Genomic DNA, 18,968 nt, shown 5'->3' with positions numbered 1-18,968 from the left:
GAGTTCCAAGTAGTTTCGATGCTCTGGTATTACGACTGCAAATTCCGTCCGTTTTTAACGTCTTAAATTGAAGGGGACAGTCACAAGTTGCTCCGTTTTCACTCCATGTCGACAATCACACAGCACTGAGGTAACAAGCACATCTGAAGACCCATTGTGCACTCGACTGTTCATGCCAACTCACTGCTTCGCACTTTACTACTGTGTACCACTCTTGTCGTCCAACCTGCAAAAGACTGGGCCACAACAACTTTCCGCGTCTCCATTGCACTGCGCAAACTACGAAACGCTCCCCAAACATGGCACTCACCCACGCAGACGACTTTTCGACTTTACACGACGCTCACGCAACGCTCACGCTAGTGACAGCCTTATTTAGAGCTTGACGTCGCACACAAGCGAATGAGCACATTTCTACGACTTAGGCCGCCCTCCTACTGTGGCTGTTCGGTGTCTGCAGGCAGCGAGGGGCTGCAAGCTTCCTGTGTTCGCGCCTATGTCACCTCTGCTTGCTTGTCAGAGACAGAGTATCGCAAAACATACAACTCACTCCATGAATTGATTGCTACGGCATCTGTCATCAGCAGTCACAACTAGCAACACCAGTAGCAGCCGACTGCACGTCAAGAATTGGAATGTGCAGTGGGATTTTTGTGAATTCGGCGCAAGGCTGATCTTTGCGACATAGGTTTGAGAATCTTATGGGAACACTTGTACTGTTTCTAAATTAAGTGTAGTGGTGGGAGGAGGGTGCTTCGTGCGCATTACAGCACGCTTGCCAATTGTGGCTGCTAATCGTTGGCTCGTATCTGCCTTGACACATTTTCTGGCTGTGTATTATTCCACTTGCATGGCAGTGTGCGCATGTTGGTGTGTTAAAAATTCTGGAGGCGCTGGGTATCGATCCCAGTACCTCTCGCATGCTAAGCGAGCGCTCTACCATCTGAGCTACGCCCCCTGCTGACGAACTGCGCTACATACAGCCATATCAATGACACAGACCCTTGCACTCCCATTATTCCGCTGACAAACACTACTCTCAATGTGTCCGTGAGGGTGTCTTTCAGGTTTCCTGCATTCTGTATCGAATCGTAGTTGGCCAAAATCAAAGTGGCACGCACGACGTCGAAAATAGCGTTCGGCCAACGCTCTGAGGTAGACGAACGTGTTGTCCACTCTCTAGACTTCATTGAGGTTAGGCCGTTATACCTAAGGCAGATTTGCACTCGATGACACCTCGACAACAGCCGGTCCTCACATTTACGTCTTGCTCTCCTTACGTCAGTATACGAGTCTGTGACGCTGGCTTTGCAACATCTTGCGTGCCTTTAGGCTCGCCGCGACCAACACTTACCACGCACTGACCACAAAACATGGAGGCGCCGGGGCTTGAACCCGGGACCTTTCACATGCAAAGCGAACGCTCTACCAACTGAGCTACGCCCCCAAGCACAAGCAAGCTGCGCTGATCTCCGTTCTTTGCTACTCTTATGTGCACGGACGCGATGGTTGGTTGGTTTGCAGGGGTGAAGGGACCAGAGTACAAAGGCGCGGACACGTTCACATACGCAAGAGTTCCAAGTAGTTTCGATGCTCTGGTATTACGACTGCAAATTCCGTCCGTTTTTAACGTCTTAAATTGAAGGGACAGTCACAAGTTGCTCCGTTTTCACTCCATGTCGACAATCACACAGCACCTGAGGTAACAAGCACATCTGAAGACCCATTGTGCACTCGACTGTTCATGCCAACTCACTGCTTCGCACTTTACTACTGTGTACCACTCTTGTCGTCCAACTGCAAAAGACTGGGCCACAACAACTTTCCGCGTCTCCATTGCACTGCGCAAACTACGAAACGCTCCCCAAACATGGCACTCACCCACGCAGACGACTTTTCGACTTTACACGACGCTCACGCAACGCTCACGCTAGTGACAGCCTTATTTAGAGCTTGACGTCGCACACAAGCGAATGAGCACATTTTGCCTACGACTTAGGCCGCCCTCCTACTGTGGCTGTTCGGTGTCTGCAGGCAGCGAGGGGCTGCAAGCTTCCTGTGTTCGCGCCTATGTCACCTCTGCTTGCTTGTCAGAGACAGAGTATCGCAAAACATACAACTCACTCCATGAATTGATTGCTACGGCATCTGTCATCAGCAGTCACAACTAGCAACACCAGTAGCAGCCGACTGCACGTCAAGAATTGGAATGTGCAGTGGGATTTTTGTGAATTCGGCGCAAGGCTGATCTTTGCGACATAGGTTTGAGAATCTTATGGGAACACTTGTACTGTTTCTAAATTAAGTGTAGTGGTGGGAGGAGGGTGCTTCGTGCGCATTACAGCACGCTTGCCAATTGTGGCTGCTAATCGTTGGCTCGTATCTGCCTTGACACATTTTCTGGCTGTGTATTATTCCACTTGCATGGCAGTGTGCGCATGTTGGTGTGTTAAAAATTCTGGAGGCGCTGGGTATCGATCCCAGTACCTCTCGCATGCTAAGCGAGCGCTCTACCATCTGAGCTACGCCCCCTGCTGACGAACTGCGCTACATACAGCCATATCAATGACACAGACCCTTGCACTCCCATTATTCCGCTGACAAACACTACTCTCAATGTGTCCGTGAGGGTGTCTTTCAGGTTTCCTGCATTCTGTATCGAATCGTAGTTGGCCAAAATCAAAGTGGCACGCACGACGTCGAAAATAGCGTTCGGCCAACGCTCTGAGGTAGACGAACGTGTTGTCCACTCTCTAGACTTCATTGAGGTTAGGCCGTTATACCTAAGGCAGATTTGCACTCGATGACACCTCGACAACAGCCGGTCCTCACATTTACGTCTTGCTCTCCTTACGTCAGTATACGAGTCTGTGACGCTGGCTTTGCAACATCTTGCGTGCCTTTAGGCTCGCCGCGACCAACACTTACCACGCACTGACCACAAAACATGGAGGCGCCGGGGCTTGAACCCGGGACCTTTCACATGCAAAGCGAACGCTCTACCAACTGAGCTACGCCCCCAAGCACAAGCAAGCTGCGCTGATCTCCGTTCTTTGCTACTCTTATGTGCACGGACGCGATGGTTGGTTGGTTTGCAGGGGTGAAGGGACCAGAGTACAAAGGCGCGGACACGTTCACATACGCAAGAGTTCCAAGTAGTTTCGATGCTCTGGTATTACGACTGCAAATTCCGTCCGTTTTTAACGTCTTAAATTGAAGGGACAGTCACAAGTTGCTCCGTTTTCACTCCATGTCGACAATCACACAGCACCTGAGGTAACAAGCACATCTGAAGACCCATTGTGCACTCGACTGTTCATGCCAACTCACTGCCTCGCACTTTACTACTGTGTACCACTCTTGTCGTCCAACTGCAAAAGACTGGGCCACAACAACTTTCCGCGTCTCCATTGCACTGCGCAAACTACGAAACGCTCCCCAAACATGGCACTCACCCACGCAGACGACTTTTCCGACTTTACACGACGCTCACGCAACGCTCACGCTAGTGACAGCCTTATTTAGAGCTTGACGTCGCACACAAGCGAATGAGCACATTTCGCCTACGACTTAGGCCGCCCTCCTACTGTGGCTGTTCGGTGTCTGCAGGCAGCGAGGGGCTGCAAGCTTCCTGTGTTCGCGCCTATGTCACCTCTGCTTGCTTGTCAGAGACAGAGTATCGCAAAACATACAACTCACTCCATGAATTGATTGCTACGGCATCTGTCATCAGCAGTCACAACTAGCAACACCAGTAGCAGCCGACTGCACGTCAAGAATTGGAATGTGCAGTGGGATTTTTGTGAATTCGGCGCAAGGCTGATCTTTGCGACATAGGTTTGAGAATCTTATGGGAACACTTGTACTGTTTCTAAATTAAGTGTAGTGGTGGGAGGAGGGTGCTTCGTGCGCATTACAGCACGCTTGCCAATTGTGGCTGCTAATCGTTGGCTCGTATCTGCCTTGACACATTTTCTGGCTGTGTATTATTCCACTTGCATGGCAGTGTGCGCATGTTGGTGTGTTAAAAATTCTGGAGGCGCTGGGTATCGATCCCAGTACCTCTCGCATGCTAAGCGAGCGCTCTACCATCTGAGCTACGCCCCCTGCTGACGAACTGCGCTACATACAGCCATATCAATGACACAGACCCTTGCACTCCCATTATTCCGCTGACAAACACTACTCTCAATGTGTCCGTGAGGGTGTCTTTCAGGTTTCCTGCATTCTGTATCGAATCGTAGTTGGCCAAAATCAAAGTGGCACGCACGACGTCGAAAATAGCGTTCGGCCAACGCTCTGAGGTAGACGAACGTGTTGTCCACTCTCTAGACTTCATTGAGGTTAGGCCGTTATACCTAAGGCAGATTTGCACTCGATGACACCTCGACAACAGCCGGTCCTCACATTTACGTCTTGCTCTCCTTACGTCAGTATACGAGTCTGTGACGCTGGCTTTGCAACATCTTGCGTGCCTTTAGGCTCGCCGCGACCAACACTTACCACGCACTGACCACAAAACATGGAGGCGCCGGGGCTTGAACCCGGGACCTTTCACATGCAAAGCGAACGCTCTACCAACTGAGCTACGCCCCCAAGCACAAGCAAGCTGCGCTGATCTCCGTTCTTTGCTACTCTTATGTGCACGGACGCGATGGTTGGTTGGTTTGCAGGGGTGAAGGGACCAGAGTACAAAGGCGCGGACACGTTCACATACGCAAGAGTTCCAAGTAGTTTCGATGCTCTGGTATTACGACTGCAAATTCCGTCCGTTTTTAACGTCTTAAATTGAAGGGACAGTCACAAGTTGCTCCGTTTTCACTCCATGTCGACAATCACACAGCACCTGAGGTAACAAGCACATCTGAAGACCCATTGTGCACTCGACTGTTCATGCCAACTCACTGCCTCGCACTTTACTACTGTGTACCACTCTTGTCGTCCAACTGCAAAAGACTGGGCCACAACAACTTTCCGCGTCTCCATTGCACTGCGCAAACTACGAAACGCTCCCCAAACATGGCACTCACCCACGCAGACGACTTTTCCGACTTTACACGACGCTCACGCAACGCTCACGCTAGTGACAGCCTTATTTAGAGCTTGACGTCGCACACAAGCGAATGAGCACATTTCGCCTACGACTTAGGCCGCCCTCCTACTGTGGCTGTTCGGTGTCTGCAGGCAGCGAGGGGCTGCAAGCTTCCTGTGTTCGCGCCTATGTCACCTCTGCTTGCTTGTCAGAGACAGAGTATCGCAAAACATACAACTCACTCCATGAATTGATTGCTACGGCATCTGTCATCAGCAGTCACAACTAGCAACACCAGTAGCAGCCGACTGCACGTCAAGAATTGGAATGTGCAGTGGGATTTTTGTGAATTCGGCGCAAGGCTGATCTTTGCGACATAGGTTTGAGAATCTTATGGGAACACTTGTACTGTTTCTAAATTAAGTGTAGTGGTGGGAGGAGGGTGCTTCGTGCGCATTACAGCACGCTTGCCAATTGTGGCTGCTAATCGTTGGCTCGTATCTGCCTTGACACATTTTCTGGCTGTGTATTATTCCACTTGCATGGCAGTGTGCGCATGTTGGTGTGTTAAAAATTCTGGAGGCGCTGGGTATCGATCCCAGTACCTCTCGCATGCTAAGCGAGCGCTCTACCATCTGAGCTACGCCCCCTGCTGACGAACTGCGCTACATACAGCCATATCAATGACACAGACCCTTGCACTCCCATTATTCCGCTGACAAACACTACTCTCAATGTGTCCGTGAGGGTGTCTTTCAGGTTTCCTGCATTCTGTATCGAATCGTAGTTGGCCAAAATCAAAGTGGCACGCACGACGTCGAAAATAGCGTTCGGCCAACGCTCTGAGGTAGACGAACGTGTTGTCCACTCTCTAGACTTCATTGAGGTTAGGCCGTTATACCTAAGGCAGATTTGCACTCGATGACACCTCGACAACAGCCGGTCCTCACATTTACGTCTTGCTCTCCTTACGTCAGTATACGAGTCTGTGACGCTGGCTTTGCAACATCTTGCGTGCCTTTAGGCTCGCCGCGACCAACACTTACCACGCACTGACCACAAAACATGGAGGCGCCGGGGCTTGAACCCGGGACCTTTCACATGCAAAGCGAACGCTCTACCAACTGAGCTACGCCCCCAAGCACAAGCAAGCTGCGCTGATCTCCGTTCTTTGCTACTCTTATGTGCACGGACGCGATGGTTGGTTGGTTTGCAGGGGTGAAGGGACCAGAGTACAAAGGCGCGGACACGTTCACATACGCAAGAGTTCCAAGTAGTTTCGATGCTCTGGTATTACGACTGCAAATTCCGTCCGTTTTTAACGTCTTAAATTGAAGGGACAGTCACAAGTTGCTCCGTTTTCACTCCATGTCGACAATCACACAGCACCTGAGGTAACAAGCACATCTGAAGACCCATTGTGCACTCGACTGTTCATGCCAACTCACTGCCTCGCACTTTACTACTGTGTACCACTCTTGTCGTCCAACTGCAAAAGACTGGGCCACAACAACTTTCCGCGTCTCCATTGCACTGCGCAAACTACGAAACGCTCCCCAAACATGGCACTCACCCACGCAGACGACTTTTCCGACTTTACACGACGCTCACGCAACGCTCACGCTAGTGACAGCCTTATTTAGAGCTTGACGTCGCACACAAGCGAATGAGCACATTTCGCCTACGACTTAGGCCGCCCTCCTACTGTGGCTGTTCGGTGTCTGCAGGCAGCGAGGGGCTGCAAGCTTCCTGTGTTCGCGCCTATGTCACCTCTGCTTGCTTGTCAGAGACAGAGTATCGCAAAACATACAACTCACTCCATGAATTGATTGCTACGGCATCTGTCATCAGCAGTCACAACTAGCAACACCAGTAGCAGCCGACTGCACGTCAAGAATTGGAATGTGCAGTGGGATTTTTGTGAATTCGGCGCAAGGCTGATCTTTGCGACATAGGTTTGAGAATCTTATGGGAACACTTGTACTGTTTCTAAATTAAGTGTAGTGGTGGGAGGAGGGTGCTTCGTGCGCATTACAGCACGCTTGCCAATTGTGGCTGCTAATCGTTGGCTCGTATCTGCCTTGACACATTTTCTGGCTGTGTATTATTCCACTTGCATGGCAGTGTGCGCATGTTGGTGTGTTAAAAATTCTGGAGGCGCTGGGTATCGATCCCAGTACCTCTCGCATGCTAAGCGAGCGCTCTACCATCTGAGCTACGCCCCCTGCTGACGAACTGCGCTACATACAGCCATATCAATGACACAGACCCTTGCACTCCCATTATTCCGCTGACAAACACTACTCTCAATGTGTCCGTGAGGGTGTCTTTCAGGTTTCCTGCATTCTGTATCGAATCGTAGTTGGCCAAAATCAAAGTGGCACGCACGACGTCGAAAATAGCGTTCGGCCAACGCTCTGAGGTAGACGAACGTGTTGTCCACTCTCTAGACTTCATTGAGGTTAGGCCGTTATACCTAAGGCAGATTTGCACTCGATGACACCTCGACAACAGCCGGTCCTCACATTTACGTCTTGCTCTCCTTACGTCAGTATACGAGTCTGTGACGCTGGCTTTGCAACATCTTGCGTGCCTTTAGGCTCGCCGCGACCAACACTTACCACGCACTGACCACAAAACATGGAGGCGCCGGGGCTTGAACCCGGGACCTTTCACATGCAAAGCGAACGCTCTACCAACTGAGCTACGCCCCCAAGCACAAGCAAGCTGCGCTGATCTCCGTTCTTTGCTACTCTTATGTGCACGGACGCGATGGTTGGTTGGTTTGCAGGGGTGAAGGGACCAGAGTACAAAGGCGCGGACACGTTCACATACGCAAGAGTTCCAAGTAGTTTCGATGCTCTGGTATTACGACTGCAAATTCCGTCCGTTTTTAACGTCTTAAATTGAAGGGACAGTCACAAGTTGCTCCGTTTTCACTCCATGTCGACAATCACACAGCACCTGAGGTAACAAGCACATCTGAAGACCCATTGTGCACTCGACTGTTCATGCCAACTCACTGCCTCGCACTTTACTACTGTGTACCACTCTTGTCGTCCAACTGCAAAAGACTGGGCCACAACAACTTTCCGCGTCTCCATTGCACTGCGCAAACTACGAAACGCTCCCCAAACATGGCACTCACCCACGCAGACGACTTTTCCGACTTTACACGACGCTCACGCAACGCTCACGCTAGTGACAGCCTTATTTAGAGCTTGACGTCGCACACAAGCGAATGAGCACATTTCGCCTACGACTTAGGCCGCCCTCCTACTGTGGCTGTTCGGTGTCTGCAGGCAGCGAGGGGCTGCAAGCTTCCTGTGTTCGCGCCTATGTCACCTCTGCTTGCTTGTCAGAGACAGAGTATCGCAAAACATACAACTCACTCCATGAATTGATTGCTACGGCATCTGTCATCAGCAGTCACAACTAGCAACACCAGTAGCAGCCGACTGCACGTCAAGAATTGGAATGTGCAGTGGGATTTTTGTGAATTCGGCGCAAGGCTGATCTTTGCGACATAGGTTTGAGAATCTTATGGGAACACTTGTACTGTTTCTAAATTAAGTGTAGTGGTGGGAGGAGGGTGCTTCGTGCGCATTACAGCACGCTTGCCAATTGTGGCTGCTAATCGTTGGCTCGTATCTGCCTTGACACATTTTCTGGCTGTGTATTATTCCACTTGCATGGCAGTGTGCGCATGTTGGTGTGTTAAAAATTCTGGAGGCGCTGGGTATCGATCCCAGTACCTCTCGCATGCTAAGCGAGCGCTCTACCATCTGAGCTACGCCCCCTGCTGACGAACTGCGCTACATACAGCCATATCAATGACACAGACCCTTGCACTCCCATTATTCCGCTGACAAACACTACTCTCAATGTGTCCGTGAGGGTGTCTTTCAGGTTTCCTGCATTCTGTATCGAATCGTAGTTGGCCAAAATCAAAGTGGCACGCACGACGTCGAAAATAGCGTTCGGCCAACGCTCTGAGGTAGACGAACGTGTTGTCCACTCTCTAGACTTCATTGAGGTTAGGCCGTTATACCTAAGGCAGATTTGCACTCGATGACACCTCGACAACAGCCGGTCCTCACATTTACGTCTTGCTCTCCTTACGTCAGTATACGAGTCTGTGACGCTGGCTTTGCAACATCTTGCGTGCCTTTAGGCTCGCCGCGACCAACACTTACCACGCACTGACCACAAAACATGGAGGCGCCGGGGCTTGAACCCGGGACCTTTCACATGCAAAGCGAACGCTCTACCAACTGAGCTACGCCCCCAAGCACAAGCAAGCTGCGCTGATCTCCGTTCTTTGCTACTCTTATGTGCACGGGCGCGATGGTTGGTTGGTTTGCAGGGGTGAAGGGACCAGAGTACAAAGGCGCGGACACGTTCACATACGCAAGAGTTCCAAGTAGTTTCGATGCTCTGGTATTACGACTGCAAATTCCGTCCGTTTTTAACGTCTTAAATTGAAGGGACAGTCACAAGTTGCTCCGTTTTCACTCCATGTCGACAATCACACAGCACCTGAGGTAACAAGCACATCTGAAGACCCATTGTGCACTCGACTGTTCATGCCAACTCACTGCCTCGCACTTTACTACTGTGTACCACTCTTGTCGTCCAACTGCAAAAGACTGGGCCACAACAACTTTCCGCGTCTCCATTGCACTGCGCAAACTACGAAACGCTCCCCAAACATGGCACTCACCCACGCAGACGACTTTTCCGACTTTACACGACGCTCACGCAACGCTCACGCTAGTGACAGCCTTATTTAGAGCTTGACGTCGCACACAAGCGAATGAGCACATTTCGCCTACGACTTAGGCCGCCCTCCTACTGTGGCTGTTCGGTGTCTGCAGGCAGCGAGGGGCTGCAAGCTTCCTGTGTTCGCGCCTATGTCACCTCTGCTTGCTTGTCAGAGACAGAGTATCGCAAAACATACAACTCACTCCATGAATTGATTGCTACGGCATCTGTCATCAGCAGTCACAACTAGCAACACCAGTAGCAGCCGACTGCACGTCAAGAATTGGAATGTGCAGTGGGATTTTTGTGAATTCGGCGCAAGGCTGATCTTTGCGACATAGGTTTGAGAATCTTATGGGAACACTTGTACTGTTTCTAAATTAAGTGTAGTGGTGGGAGGAGGGTGCTTCGTGCGCATTACAGCACGCTTGCCAATTGTGGCTGCTAATCGTTGGCTCGTATCTGCCTTGACACATTTTCTGGCTGTGTATTATTCCACTTGCATGGCAGTGTGCGCATGTTGGTGTGTTAAAAATTCTGGAGGCGCTGGGTATCGATCCCAGTACCTCTCGCATGCTAAGCGAGCGCTCTACCATCTGAGCTACGCCCCCTGCTGACGAACTGCGCTACATACAGCCATATCAATGACACAGACCCTTGCACTCCCATTATTCCGCTGACAAACACTACTCTCAATGTGTCCGTGAGGGTGTCTTTCAGGTTTCCTGCATTCTGTATCGAATCGTAGTTGGCCAAAATCAAAGTGGCACGCACGACGTCGAAAATAGCGTTCGGCCAACGCTCTGAGGTAGACGAACGTGTTGTCCACTCTCTAGACTTCATTGAGGTTAGGCCGTTATACCTAAGGCAGATTTGCACTCGATGACACCTCGACAACAGCCGGTCCTCACATTTACGTCTTGCTCTCCTTACGTCAGTATACGAGTCTGTGACGCTGGCTTTGCAACATCTTGCGTGCCTTTAGGCTCGCCGCGACCAACACTTACCACGCACTGACCACAAAACATGGAGGCGCCGGGGCTTGAACCCGGGACCTTTCACATGCAAAGCGAACGCTCTACCAACTGAGCTACGCCCCCAAGCACAAGCAAGCTGCGCTGATCTCCGTTCTTTGCTACTCTTATGTGCACGGACGCGATGGTTGGTTGGTTTGCAGGGGTGAAGGGACCAGAGTACAAAGGCGCGGACACGTTCACATACGCAAGAGTTCCAAGTAGTTTCGATGCTCTGGTATTACGACTGCAAATTCCGTCCGTTTTTAACGTCTTAAATTGAAGGGACAGTCACAAGTTGCTCCGTTTTCACTCCATGTCGACAATCACACAGCACCTGAGGTAACAAGCACATCTGAAGACCCATTGTGCACTCGACTGTTCATGCCAACTCACTGCTTCGCACTTTACTACTGTGTACCACTCTTGTCGTCCAACTGCAAAAGACTGGGCCACAACAACTTTCCGCGTCTCCATTGCACTGCGCAAACTACGAAACGCTCCCCAAACATGGCACTCACCCACGCAGACGACTTTTCGACTTTACACGACGCTCACGCAACGCTCACGCTAGTGACAGCCTTATTTAGAGCTTGACGTCGCACACAAGCGAATGAGCACATTTTGCCTACGACTTAGGCCGCCCTCCTACTGTGGCTGTTCGGTGTCTGCAGGCAGCGAGGGGCTGCAAGCTTCCTGTGTTCGCGCCTATGTCACCTCTGCTTGCTTGTCAGAGACAGAGTATCGCAAAACATACAACTCACTCCATGAATTGATTGCTACGGCATCTGTCATCAGCAGTCACAACTAGCAACACCAGTAGCAGCCGACTGCACGTCAAGAATTGGAATGTGCAGTGGGATTTTTGTGAATTCGGCGCAAGGCTGATCTTTGCGACATAGGTTTGAGAATCTTATGGGAACACTTGTACTGTTTCTAAATTAAGTGTAGTGGTGGGAGGAGGGTGCTTCGTGCGCATTACAGCACGCTTGCCAATTGTGGCTGCTAATCGTTGGCTCGTATCTGCCTTGACACATTTTCTGGCTGTGTATTATTCCACTTGCATGGCAGTGTGCGCATGTTGGTGTGTTAAAAATTCTGGAGGCGCTGGGTATCGATCCCAGTACCTCTCGCATGCTAAGCGAGCGCTCTACCATCTGAGCTACGCCCCCTGCTGACGAACTGCGCTACATACAGCCATATCAATGACACAGACCCTTGCACTCCCATTATTCCGCTGACAAACACTACTCTCAATGTGTCCGTGAGGGTGTCTTTCAGGTTTCCTGCATTCTGTATCGAATCGTAGTTGGCCAAAATCAAAGTGGCACGCACGACGTCGAAAATAGCGTTCGGCCAACGCTCTGAGGTAGACGAACGTGTTGTCCACTCTCTAGACTTCATTGAGGTTAGGCCGTTATACCTAAGGCAGATTTGCACTCGATGACACCTCGACAACAGCCGGTCCTCACATTTACGTCTTGCTCTCCTTACGTCAGTATACGAGTCTGTGACGCTGGCTTTGCAACATCTTGCGTGCCTTTAGGCTCGCCGCGACCAACACTTACCACGCACTGACCACAAAACATGGAGGCGCCGGGGCTTGAACCCGGGACCTTTCACATGCAAAGCGAACGCTCTACCAACTGAGCTACGCCCCCAAGCACAAGCAAGCTGCGCTGATCTCCGTTCTTTGCTACTCTTATGTGCACGGACGCGATGGTTGGTTGGTTTGCAGGGGTGAAGGGACCAGAGTACAAAGGCGCGGACACGTTCACATACGCAAGAGTTCCAAGTAGTTTCGATGCTCTGGTATTACGACTGCAAATTCCGTCCGTTTTTAACGTCTTAAATTGAAGGGACAGTCACAAGTTGCTCCGTTTTCACTCCATGTCGACAATCACACAGCACCTGAGGTAACAAGCACATCTGAAGACCCATTGTGCACTCGACTGTTCATGCCAACTCACTGCTTCGCACTTTACTACTGTGTACCACTCTTGTCGTCCAACTGCAAAAGACTGGGCCACAACAACTTTCCGCGTCTCCATTGCACTGCGCAAACTACGAAACGCTCCCCAAACATGGCACTCACCCACGCAGACGACTTTTCGACTTTACACGACGCTCACGCAACGCTCACGCTAGTGACAGCCTTATTTAGAGCTTGACGTCGCACACAAGCGAATGAGCACATTTTGCCTACGACTTAGGCCGCCCTCCTACTGTGGCTGTTCGGTGTCTGCAGGCAGCGAGGGGCTGCAAGCTTCCTGTGTTCGCGCCTATGTCACCTCTGCTTGCTTGTCAGAGACAGAGTATCGCAAAACATACAACTCACTCCATGAATTGATTGCTACGGCATCTGTCATCAGCAGTCACAACTAGCAACACCAGTAGCAGCCGACTGCACGTCAAGAATTGGAATGTGCAGTGGGATTTTTGTGAATTCGGCGCAAGGCTGATCTTTGCGACATAGGTTTGAGAATCTTATGGGAACACTTGTACTGTTTCTAAATTAAGTGTAGTGGTGGGAGGAGGGTGCTTCGTGCGCATTACAGCACGCTTGCCAATTGTGGCTGCTAATCGTTGGCTCGTATCTGCCTTGACACATTTTCTGGCTGTGTATTATTCCACTTGCATGGCAGTGTGCGCATGTTGGTGTGTTAAAAATTCTGGAGGCGCTGGGTATCGATCCCAGTACCTCTCGCATGCTAAGCGAGCGCTCTACCATCTGAGCTACGCCCCCTGCTGACGAACTGCGCTACATACAGCCATATCAATGACACAGACCCTTGCACTCCCATTATTCCGCTGACAAACACTACTCTCAATGTGTCCGTGAGGGTGTCTTTCAGGTTTCCTGCATTCTGTATCGAATCGTAGTTGGCCAAAATCAAAGTGGCACGCACGACGTCGAAAATAGCGTTCGGCCAACGCTCTGAGGTAGACGAACGTGTTGTCCACTCTCTAGACTTCATTGAGGTTAGGCCGTTATACCTAAGGCAGATTTGCACTCGATGACACCTCGACAACAGCCGGTCCTCACATTTACGTCTTGCTCTCCTTACGTCAGTATACGAGTCTGTGACGCTGGCTTTGCAACATCTTGCGTGCCTTTAGGCTCGCCGCGACCAACACTTACCACGCACTGACCACAAAACATGGAGGCGCCGGGGCTTGAACCCGGGACCTTTCACATGCAAAGCGAACGCTCTAACAACTTAGCTACGCCCCCAAGTACAAGCAAGCTGCCCTGATCTCCGTTCTTTGCTACTCTTATGTGCACGGACGCGATGGTTGGTTGGTTTGCAGGGGTGAAGGGACCAGAGTACAAAGGCGCGGACACGTTCACATACGCAAGAGTTCCAAGTAGTTTCGATGCTCTGGTATTACGACTGCAAATTCCGTCCGTTTTTAACGTCTTAAATTGAAGGGACAGTCACAAGTTGCTCCGTTTTCACTCCATGTCGACAATCACACAGCACCTGAGGTAACAAGCACATCTGAAGACCCATTGTGCACTCGACTGTTCATGCCAACTCACTGCTTCGCACTTTACTACTGTGTACCACTCTTGTCGTCCAACTGCAAAAGACTGGGCCACAACAACTTTCCGCGTCTCCATTGCACTGCGCAAACTACGAAACGCTCCCCAAACATGGCACTCACCCACGCAGACGACTTTTCGACTTTACACGACGCTCACGCAACGCTCACGCTAGTGACAGCCTTATTTAGAGCTTGACGTCGCACACAAGCGAATGAGCACATTTTGCCTACGACTTAGGCCGCCCTCCTACTGTGGCTGTTCGGTGTCTGCAGGCAGCGAGGGGCTGCAAGCTTCCTGTGTTCGCGCCTATGTCACCTCTGCTTGCTTGTCAGAGACAGAGTATCGCAAAACATACAACTCACTCCATGAATTGATTGCTACGGCATCTGTCATCAGCAGTCACAACTAGCAACACCAGTAGCAGCCGACTGCACGTCAAGAATTGGAATGTGCAGTGGGATTTTTGTGAATTCGGCGCAAGGCTGATCTTTGCGACATAGGTTTGAGAATCTTATGGGAACACTTGTACTGTTTCTAAATTAAGTGTAGTGGTGGGAGGAGGGTGCTTCGTGCGCATTACAGCACGCTTGCCAATTGTGGCTGCTAATCGTTGGCTCGTATCTGCCTTGACACATTTTCTGGCTGTGTATTATTCCACTTGCATGGCAGTGTGCGCATGTTGGTGTGTTAAAAATTCTGGAGGCGCTGGGTATCGATCCCAGTACCTCTCGCATGCTAAGCGAGCGCTCTACCATCTGAGCTACGCCCCCTGCTGACGAACTGCGCTACATACAGCCATATCAATGACACAGACCCTTGCACTCCCATTATTCCGCTGACAAACACTACTCTCAATGTGTCCGTGAGGGTGTCTTTCAGGTTTCCTGCATTCTGTATCGAATCGTAGTTGGCCAAAATCAAAGTGGCACGCACGACGTCGAAAATAGCGTTCGGCCAACGCTCTGAGGTAGACGAACGTGTTGTCCACTCTCTAGACTTCATTGAGGTTAGGCCGTTATACCTAAGGCAGATTTGCACTCGATGACACCTCGACAACAGCCGGTCCTCACATTTACGTCTTGCTCTCCTTACGTCAGTATACGAGTCTGTGACGCTGGCTTTGCAACATCTTGCGTGCCTTTAGGCTCGCCGCGACCAACACTTACCACGCACTGACCACAAAACATGGAGGCGCCGGGGCTTGAACCCGGGACCTTTCACATGCAAAGCGAACGCTCTAACAACTTAGCTACGCCCCCAAGCACAAGCAAGCTGCGCTGATCTCCGTTCTTTGCTACTCTTATGTGCACGGACGCGATGGTTGGTTGGTTTGCAGGGGTGAAGGGACCAGAGTACAAAGGCGCGGACACGTTCACATACGCAAGAGTTCCAAGTAGTTTCGATGCTCTGGTATTACGACTGCAAATTCCGTCCGTTTTTAACGTCTTAAATTGAAGGGACAGTCACAAGTTGCTCCGTTTTCACTCCATGTCGACAATCACACAGCACCTGAGGTAACAAGCACATCTGAAGACCCATTGTGCACTCGACTGTTCATGCCAACTCACTGCTTCGCACTTTACTACTGTGTACCACTCTTGTCGTCCAACTGCAAAAGACTGGGCCACAACAACTTTCCGCGTCTCCATTGCACTGCGCAAACTACGAAACGCTCCCCAAACATGGCACTCACCCACGCAGACGACTTTTCGACTTTACACGACGCTCACGCAACGCTCACGCTAGTGACAGCCTTATTTAGAGCTTGACGTCGCACACAAGCGAATGAGCACATTTTGCCTACGACTTAGGCCGCCCTCCTACTGTGGCTGTTCGGTGTCTGCAGGCAGCGAGGGGCTGCAAGCTTCCTGTGTTCGCGCCTATGTCACCTCTGCTTGCTTGTCAGAGACAGAGTATCGCAAAACATACAACTCACTCCATGAATTGATTGCTACGGCATCTGTCATCAGCAGTCACAACTAGCAACACCAGTAGCAGCCGACTGCACGTCAAGAATTGGAATGTGCAGTGGGATTTTTGTGAATTCGGCGCAAGGCTGATCTTTGCGACATAGGTTTGAGAATCTTATGGGAACACTTGTACTGTTTCTAAATTAAGTGTAGTGGTGGGAGGAGGGTGCTTCGTGCGCATTACAGCACGCTTGCCAATTGTGGCTGCTAATCGTTGGCTCGTATCTGCCTTGACACATTTTCTGGCTGTGTATTATTCCACTTGCATGGCAGTGTGCGCATGTTGGTGTGTTAAAAATTCTGGAGGCGCTGGGTATCGATCCCAGTACCTCTCGCATGCTAAGCGAGCGCTCTACCATCTTAGCTACGCCCCCTGCTGACGAACTGCGCTACATACAGCCATATCAATGACACAGACCCTTGCACTCCCATTATTCCGCTGACAAACACTACTCTCAATGTGTCCGTGAGGGTGTCTTTCAGGTTTCCTGCATTCTGTATCGAATCGTAGTTGGCCAAAATCAAAGTGGCACGCACGACGTCGAAAATAGCGTTCGGCCAACGCTCTGAGGTAGACGAACGTGTTGTCCACTCTCTAGACTTCATTGAGGTTAGGCCGTTATACCTAAGGCAGATTTGCACTCGATGACACCTCGACAACAGCCGGTCCTCACATTTACGTCTTGCTCTCCTTACGTCAGTATACGAGTCTGTGACGCTGGCTTTGCAACATCTTGCGTGCCTTTAGGCTCGCCGCGACCAACACTTACCACGCACTGACCACAAAACATGGAGGCGCCGGGGCTTGAACCCGGGACCTTTCACATGCAAAGCGAACGCTCTACCAACTGAGCTACGCCCCCAAGCACAAGCAAGCTGCGCTGATCTCCGTTCTTTGCTACTCTTATGTGCACGGACGCGATGGTTGGTTGGTTTGCAGGGGTGAAGGGACCAGAGTACAAAGGCGCGGACACGTTCACATACGCAAGAGTTCCAAGTAGTTTCGATGCTCTGGTATTACGACTGCAAATTCCGTCCGTTTTTAACGTCTTAAATTGAAGGGACAGTCACAAGTTGCTCCGTTTTCACTCCATGTCGACAATCACACAGCACCTGAGGTAACAAGCACATCTGAAGACCCATTGTGCACTCGACTGTTCATGCCAACTCACTGCTTCGCACTTTACTACTGTGTACCACTCTTGTCGTCCAACTGCAAAAGACTGGGCCACAACAACTTTCCGCGTCTCCATTGCACTGCGCAAACTACGAAACGCTCCCCAAACATGGCACTCACCCACGCAGACGACTTTTCGACTTCACGCAACGCTCACGCTAGTGACAGCCTTATTTAGAGCTTGACGTCGCACACAAGCGAATGAGCACATTTTGCCTACGACTTAGGCCGCCCTCCTACTGTGGCTGTTCGGTGTCTGCAGGCAGCGAGGGGCTGCAAGCTTCCTGTGTTCGCGCCTATGTCACCTCTGCTTGCTTGTCAGAGACAGAGTATCGCAAAACATACAACTCACTCCATGAATTGATTGCTACGGCATCTGTCATCAGCAGTCACAACTAGCAACACCAGTAGCAGCCGACTGCACGTCAAGAATTGGAATGTGCAGTGGGATTTTTGTGAATTCGGCGCAAGGCTGATCTTTGCGACATAGGTTTGAGAATCTTATGGGAACACTTGTACTGTTTCTAAATTAAGTGTAGTGGTGGGAGGAGGGTGCTTCGTGCGCATTACAGCACGCTTGCCAATTGTGGCTGCTAATCGTTGGCTCGTATCTGCCTTGACACATTTTCTGGCTGTGTATTATTCCACTTGCATGGCAGTGTGCGCATGTTGGTGTGTTAAAAATTCTGGAGGCGCTGGGTATCGATCCCAGTACCTCTCGCATGCTAAGCGAGCGCTCTACCATCTGAGCTACGCCCCCTGCTGACGAACTGCGCTACATACAGCCATATCAATGACACAGACCCTTGCACTCCCATTATTCCGCTGACAAACACTACTCTCAATGTGTCCGTGAGGGTGTCTTTCAGGTTTCCTGCATTCTGTATCGAATCGTAGTTGGCCAAAATCAAAGTGGCACGCACGACGTCGAAAATAGCGTTCGGCCAACGCTCTGAGGTAGACGAACGTGTTGTCCACTCTCTAGACTTCATTGAGGTTAGGCCGTTATACCTAAGGCAGATTTGCACTCGATGACACCTCGACAACAGCCGGTCCTCACATTTACGTCTTGCTCTCCTTACGTCAGTATACGAGTCTGTGACGCTGGCTTTGCAACATCTTGCGTGCCTTTAGGCTCGCCGCGACCAACACTTACCACGCACTGACCACAAAACATGGAGGCGCCGGGGCTTGAACCCGGGACCTTTCACATGCAAAGCGAACGCTCTAACAACTTAGCTACGCCCCCAAGCACAAGCAAGCTGCCCTGATCTCCGTTCTTTGCTACTCTTATGTGCACGGACGCGATGGTTGGTTGGTTTGCAGGGGTGAAGGGACCAGAGTACAAAGGCGCGGACACGTTCACATACGCAAGAGTTCCAAGTAGTTTCGATGCTCTGGTATTACGACTGCAAATTCCGTCCGTTTTTAACGTCTTAAATTGAAGGGACAGTCACAAGTT

The 18,968-nt window shown here is 50.8% G+C and overlaps 24 non-coding genes across 24 annotated transcripts; all 24 read right to left on the bottom strand.

The window, feature by feature from the left end:
- Positions 1–885: 885 nt before the first annotated feature.
- On the bottom strand, positions 886–958 carry Trnaa-agc. Its single transcript has one exon. It is a non-coding gene; the product is annotated as a tRNA-Ala (tRNA).
- A 416-nt stretch (positions 959–1,374) lies between these two features.
- Positions 1,375–1,447, bottom strand: Trnaa-ugc. Its single transcript has one exon. It is a non-coding gene; the product is annotated as a tRNA-Ala (tRNA).
- A 1,012-nt stretch (positions 1,448–2,459) lies between these two features.
- Trnaa-agc lies at positions 2,460–2,532 on the bottom strand. The gene has a single exon. It is a non-coding gene; the product is annotated as a tRNA-Ala (tRNA).
- Positions 2,533–2,948: 416 nt separating this feature from the next.
- On the bottom strand, positions 2,949–3,021 carry Trnaa-ugc. Its single transcript has one exon. It is a non-coding gene; the product is annotated as a tRNA-Ala (tRNA).
- Positions 3,022–4,034: 1,013 nt separating this feature from the next.
- Trnaa-agc lies at positions 4,035–4,107 on the bottom strand. Its single transcript has one exon. It is a non-coding gene; the product is annotated as a tRNA-Ala (tRNA).
- A 416-nt stretch (positions 4,108–4,523) lies between these two features.
- Trnaa-ugc lies at positions 4,524–4,596 on the bottom strand. Its single transcript has one exon. It is a non-coding gene; the product is annotated as a tRNA-Ala (tRNA).
- Positions 4,597–5,609: 1,013 nt separating this feature from the next.
- On the bottom strand, positions 5,610–5,682 carry Trnaa-agc. Its single transcript has one exon. It is a non-coding gene; the product is annotated as a tRNA-Ala (tRNA).
- A 416-nt stretch (positions 5,683–6,098) lies between these two features.
- Positions 6,099–6,171, bottom strand: Trnaa-ugc. Its single transcript has one exon. It is a non-coding gene; the product is annotated as a tRNA-Ala (tRNA).
- A 1,013-nt stretch (positions 6,172–7,184) lies between these two features.
- Positions 7,185–7,257, bottom strand: Trnaa-agc. Its single transcript has one exon. It is a non-coding gene; the product is annotated as a tRNA-Ala (tRNA).
- Positions 7,258–7,673: 416 nt separating this feature from the next.
- On the bottom strand, positions 7,674–7,746 carry Trnaa-ugc. The gene has a single exon. It is a non-coding gene; the product is annotated as a tRNA-Ala (tRNA).
- Positions 7,747–8,759: 1,013 nt separating this feature from the next.
- Positions 8,760–8,832, bottom strand: Trnaa-agc. The gene has a single exon. It is a non-coding gene; the product is annotated as a tRNA-Ala (tRNA).
- A 416-nt stretch (positions 8,833–9,248) lies between these two features.
- Positions 9,249–9,321, bottom strand: Trnaa-ugc. The gene has a single exon. It is a non-coding gene; the product is annotated as a tRNA-Ala (tRNA).
- Positions 9,322–10,334: 1,013 nt separating this feature from the next.
- On the bottom strand, positions 10,335–10,407 carry Trnaa-agc. Its single transcript has one exon. It is a non-coding gene; the product is annotated as a tRNA-Ala (tRNA).
- A 416-nt stretch (positions 10,408–10,823) lies between these two features.
- On the bottom strand, positions 10,824–10,896 carry Trnaa-ugc. Its single transcript has one exon. It is a non-coding gene; the product is annotated as a tRNA-Ala (tRNA).
- A 1,012-nt stretch (positions 10,897–11,908) lies between these two features.
- On the bottom strand, positions 11,909–11,981 carry Trnaa-agc. The gene has a single exon. It is a non-coding gene; the product is annotated as a tRNA-Ala (tRNA).
- A 416-nt stretch (positions 11,982–12,397) lies between these two features.
- Trnaa-ugc lies at positions 12,398–12,470 on the bottom strand. Its single transcript has one exon. It is a non-coding gene; the product is annotated as a tRNA-Ala (tRNA).
- A 1,012-nt stretch (positions 12,471–13,482) lies between these two features.
- Trnaa-agc lies at positions 13,483–13,555 on the bottom strand. The gene has a single exon. It is a non-coding gene; the product is annotated as a tRNA-Ala (tRNA).
- A 416-nt stretch (positions 13,556–13,971) lies between these two features.
- Trnaa-ugc lies at positions 13,972–14,044 on the bottom strand. Its single transcript has one exon. It is a non-coding gene; the product is annotated as a tRNA-Ala (tRNA).
- Positions 14,045–15,056: 1,012 nt separating this feature from the next.
- On the bottom strand, positions 15,057–15,129 carry Trnaa-agc. The gene has a single exon. It is a non-coding gene; the product is annotated as a tRNA-Ala (tRNA).
- Positions 15,130–15,545: 416 nt separating this feature from the next.
- Trnaa-ugc lies at positions 15,546–15,618 on the bottom strand. Its single transcript has one exon. It is a non-coding gene; the product is annotated as a tRNA-Ala (tRNA).
- A 1,012-nt stretch (positions 15,619–16,630) lies between these two features.
- Trnaa-agc lies at positions 16,631–16,703 on the bottom strand. Its single transcript has one exon. It is a non-coding gene; the product is annotated as a tRNA-Ala (tRNA).
- Positions 16,704–17,119: 416 nt separating this feature from the next.
- Positions 17,120–17,192, bottom strand: Trnaa-ugc. Its single transcript has one exon. It is a non-coding gene; the product is annotated as a tRNA-Ala (tRNA).
- Positions 17,193–18,193: 1,001 nt separating this feature from the next.
- Positions 18,194–18,266, bottom strand: Trnaa-agc. Its single transcript has one exon. It is a non-coding gene; the product is annotated as a tRNA-Ala (tRNA).
- Positions 18,267–18,682: 416 nt separating this feature from the next.
- On the bottom strand, positions 18,683–18,755 carry Trnaa-ugc. Its single transcript has one exon. It is a non-coding gene; the product is annotated as a tRNA-Ala (tRNA).
- Positions 18,756–18,968: the final 213 nt, after the last annotated feature.

This window comes from Schistocerca americana, unplaced genomic scaffold (genome assembly GCF_021461395.2).
Source record: "Schistocerca americana isolate TAMUIC-IGC-003095 unplaced genomic scaffold, iqSchAmer2.1 HiC_scaffold_884, whole genome shotgun sequence".
In the NCBI taxonomy this organism is placed as follows: domain Eukaryota; kingdom Metazoa; phylum Arthropoda; class Insecta; order Orthoptera; family Acrididae; genus Schistocerca; species Schistocerca americana.
This window is presented reverse-complemented; position numbering and strand designations above follow the sequence as displayed.